The 4,775-nt window shown below is 40.1% G+C and overlaps 1 pseudogene; it reads right to left on the bottom strand.

Moving 5' to 3' along the window:
* Nucleotides 1-2,168: 2,168 nt before the first annotated feature.
* On the bottom strand, nt 2,169-2,540 carry LOC125146685 (60S ribosomal protein L31-like; annotated as a pseudogene).
* Nucleotides 2,541-4,775: the final 2,235 nt, after the last annotated feature.

Below are 4,775 nucleotides of genomic sequence, written 5' to 3'. Positions count from 1 at the left end.
CCTTTATGAAGGCCTTTGGGCCCTAATTATTCAGCAGCTGCTGCCAGGGCAAAAACACCCACGTCTACAGTAGTTAATTTGCATTTCCCTTCCCTTAAGCAGTATCTTGTTGCACCTGACCTATTTTCGAAGCCTTTCTCCCCTATCAATAACAAAACTCCCTCTCTCATTCTCCATGGAAGACAAAATGTTGTGATTAATAAATTTAATAAATCCAAGGGATTCTAAAAAAAAAAAAACTTTAAAAAATCATGGAGAAGGATAAGCTGTGGCTACTTTCTAGATGAGTAGTAAAAACAGTATGTCATTAAGCAATTTCTTAATGGGCCAGGGTGTTAGGGGACTCCAAAGAAGTCACTGTCATATGAGGAGCTGCCATGATAAATGATTCATCAAAGATGATTATCCAAACATTTTGGTTACAATCATGACCATCTGTCAGTTACTTCTTCCTGTGGGAATGTCAGAGCAAGATCAGTTATCTGGCTTCTGTTGTCACCTTAATTAAACATCAAAGGATGAAGTTTTGAATTGAGCCCTTCTATAACCATTTCTTTTTATTTTTTTGGTGGTTGGGGAGGGTGGTGTGGAGGCACCGGGGTGGAGGCTAGATCATTATTCAAATCACTGCACAGATGTTTTCTTGAATGTTGGTAAACTCCCACTCAGGGTTAAACACGTTGTTAACACGCATTGTCCCTAAAACAATGATCAGTCTATTTTGAACCATAGGAAAGTATCCATAGTCAGGAGACAATTGGAGTTACAAGTAGAGCATGTCTCTTGCTTCTCAGATGTTTCCTCAAAAAACAGATGTTCTGTTTCCACTCAATAACACCACTTTCCTTTTTAATTGACCAGGGAAAAGAGGGGGAAATGAATTTATTTGCTGTTTGTTTTTGTTTCCTTTTGGGGAACTGTAGCAATAGGTCTGACTGTGGATGCTTTCACTGATATATATGTGTGCGCACATCCACAATATGTATATAATATATACATAATAATGTACATATATGTGTACGTAAATATGTGTATACTGTACAGATGTGCACAATACATGCATTATATACATAATACATATATTAGGGAGATTATGTTACTATTTTTTTACATCTATCAGCAGGACTAGGTACATAATTTTTGAGGCCCAATACCCAATTAAAATGCGGGACTCTGGTTAAAGAATTAAGAATTCTAACATGGTGACAGTAGAGCTTTAAGCACCATGCCCTGTGACTGAAGTGGACACATGTCCAGTGCCAGTCCGGTCTCTTGGGTTCTCAGTAGATGCTAGTTAAATAGACTAGATCAGGTCAACCTCAATATTTAGCTTGGTTAGATAAGTGATAGGAGGTTAAATAAAAGTGAGATATGTTAGCAATCCAGCTCATTACTAACGTTAAACCAGGGCATTTGGAGATAGGGAAAAAAAAATAAAGGTCCTTTTCTAATTTGTAGGGAGAATCTTTTTATTTGGTGATTGTAAGCTGAATGCAAGAAGAGGGAAAATAAGGCTGGTGCCATCTTGTCAGTGATTTAATTATTTTCCCATCTACACTTGTTTTTGAAGCTTATCAGAGCAAAGTACTGTGGGCAGCCCAGCTGTCACTGTTATCATTGTGGCTCCGAGTGCTGTCGTCCTGATTCCCATTGTAATGCAATTAATCTTTTGCTTTGCACTAATGGATGAACAAGCATATTTACTGCAGCATAAAATCCTAATTATTTTCTGAACAGATGCATAAAGGGAATGTAAATTAATGGCAAGTGACAATTGTGATAGATGTGTTCTATATCTTTAAATGTCAGGGTTCCTGTGGTGTAGACTGAGTCTAGCTTGGATATGAAAGCTGCCCCACTTGCATTCACCTGCACTTATGTGAGGAGGCACAGTCCTCATGCTCCACATCTCTTCTTAGAGGGTGACTTATACTTTTAGACCACACAGATTAGAAATTATAGTATGTTAGCAGGGCTGTCCTCAACAGGGCAGCGTTCTTTGCAAGTTCTCTTGAGCTGTTGTTACTACTAGCCTTCTAAAAAATTACTGCATTTGTTACTTGTTATAACCTAATACCTGGAACAGTAGCCGTGTGTGTGTGTGTGTGTGTGTGTGTGTGTGTGTGTGTGTGTGTGTGTATACACAGTTTTATACTTTTATTTGACAATCAGCAATTCTCATCCACATTAACAGTCTGTAGATTTTTGAAAGTGGTGGCAGGTATATAGGTAACCAATATATAGAGCTTGTTTGGTGAATCCTCATCCTCGTTACGTTTTCTGGACAACCGCACACAGACATACGGAACATTCCTTTTTCCTTTGGTCTAGACAGCTTTGTTGAGCCTGGTGTCAGTGCGCACATCTGGGGTTCCCATCTCCTTCATAGCCAATTTCCGGGTCTCTTTGAGAGCCCAAGGGGCATGCTTCTCGAAACCCACTCCATGGATGCGCTTGGGAATGTTGATGGTGTATTCTCTGGTCACTACCTTATTGATGGCAGAACAACACTTCTTGCCACCTTTCTTTGCGGGAGCCATTCTGCGGGGCCCAGGTTGTAAAGCAGCCATAATTTTTAATCCAGCTTTTTCCCCCCTCTGTATCAAACATTGCTCTATTTTCACAAAAATTTCCTTTTTTAAAATCTCCACAATTGTAACACTGTGGAGACATTTGATAAGCATAATTTAAGCAAAAGATACCAAATAAAAAACAGCACATCATGTGTGATTCCATTTATATACAGTTCAATTAGAGTAAAAACTGGTTTATTCTGTGAGTGAAAGGATTTCCTTTGGACCGGGGAGGGTGTGGATGAGGTGCTTCTAGAATGCTGGTGGTTGTCTATTTCTCGATCTGGATGCTGGTTACAGCGATGTTTTCAGTTTGTAAATATTTGTGGAGTGGTACAATTGAATGTATGTACTTTTCCTTATGAATATTGTACTTGAATTACATCTTTAAAGAAAAGCCTTTACTCTTTTCATGTTTTACCAACGGTATTGATTTTAAACGTTTTTTATAATTAATGAATATATTTTGAGAGACCCAGAGACAGCACAAGTGGGGGAGGGGCAGAGAGAGGGAGAGAGAGAAGCCCAAGCAGGCTCCATGCTGTCAGCTCACAGCCTGATGTGGGACTCAAACTCACAAATCATGAGATCGTAACCTGAGATGAAATCAAGAGTCACATGCTTTCCCGTCTGAGCCACCTAGGTGCTGCTCAATGGTATTGATGTTCTGAAATGCAGAAGTTAAATAGACCAAGGTAGAAAAGAAAAGAAAAAGGGGAAGAGTAATGCTGTGAATCAGCGCCCCCTTTGATGTCAAGGAGTTTCCCCTGCACGTTAAGGTTAAGGTTCACCTCCCTGTTGTTCTGTGTCTCCACACTCAGTGACCAGCAGTACCTAGAGTGTAGCTCGGCGTTGTGTATACCATGGAAAAAACTTTCCCATGCAATTGTAGGGGAGTTGAGTCTGCAACTTTCCCCTCCCCCAAACTGCACCTTTTAGATTCTATGTACAATATTTCCAGCACAGGAAAAACAAATGGACTTGTGAGGGGGAAAACCACTACTGTTTGCAAGATCACTTTGCTGGTTCATCGTTACTAGGGTGAAATGCTTATCATCCATCATTGTTCTGTCTTCTATAGACGGTAGTTTGTGTGCTAAATAGTCATGAAGTTACTACTTTCATGATACACCAGTAGACCTGTAAAATATTTTGTTGGGAGCAACCCAATTAAATTGTTATTCCCTTACGTGCATTTTCACTACATCAGATTTCTATAACATGCCTCAAATTCTGTTTCATACTGATGTGTTCACATTTCTGCCACATTTAGCCAGCTCATCTCTTTCTTGTTTCTTTGCCCTTCTAAATTCCTCCATTGCCATGTGATGATCATTCTTGGTCAAGGTTTAGTCTAGGGGTGATGATAGAGATGATCCACAGAGTATTTGAGGTCTGTTCTTGTTAACACATTTAGTAGCTCCCTCTGTATCAGGCCAAAACCCCGAGGAACTGCTAACACACCTGCCTTGATTAAGCTGCGCTAAGATTCCAGAAAATCCTCTGAGCCTCCTTTCTTCTACATGCCTAGACCCTCCTCCTGCACTTTCTACCCATAGTCCTGGGCACCTTAGTGCCCCATTTTCCCCTCCTACCTATTTATTTTATTTGAATTATGCATTCAGATTGCATATTGTTACCTTCATATGAACATTGCTGCCTCCACAACACTTCATTGCAAACTAGAAAAAAAAAAGATACCCTTCTCTTCCTTCAATAGACACACACACCAGCAAATGAAATAACACAAATGAGAATGTTTGGCACATTAGAGGCAGATTTTTAATTTCTCTTTTTTTAAGTGTATTATTTTTAGAGACAGTGTGATTGGGAGAGGGGCAGAGAGCAAGAGAGGGAGAGGGAGAGAATCCCAAGATGCAGGGCTCGAACTCATAAACGGTGAGATCCTGACCTGAGCTGAAATCAAGATTGGGATGCTTCACTGACTGAGCCACCGAGACACCCCAGGGGACAGATTTTTAGTTGTTTTCCTCAATTTCTGGTGATCTCCTTCAATATCAGATAATCTTGAATGATAAAGGTGGAATAGTTGGCCCTGTGAAAAGCCATAGAACTTGTAATACAAGCTGGATTGTTCTCATGCCTTGGTAAATTAATGGAGAAATGACTGCTTCTTCTGTATGGCTGTGCCATTCCATTCAGAGAAATGAGCCAGGCAGAGTCTATTGGGTTGCAAAAATG

The sequence above is a fragment of the Prionailurus viverrinus genome, chromosome D1 (assembly GCF_022837055.1).
Source record: "Prionailurus viverrinus isolate Anna chromosome D1, UM_Priviv_1.0, whole genome shotgun sequence".
Classification (NCBI taxonomy): Eukaryota; Metazoa; Chordata; class Mammalia; order Carnivora; family Felidae; genus Prionailurus; species Prionailurus viverrinus.
The sequence above is the reverse complement of the archived record's forward strand: the minus strand, read 5'-3'. Positions and strand labels throughout refer to the sequence as shown.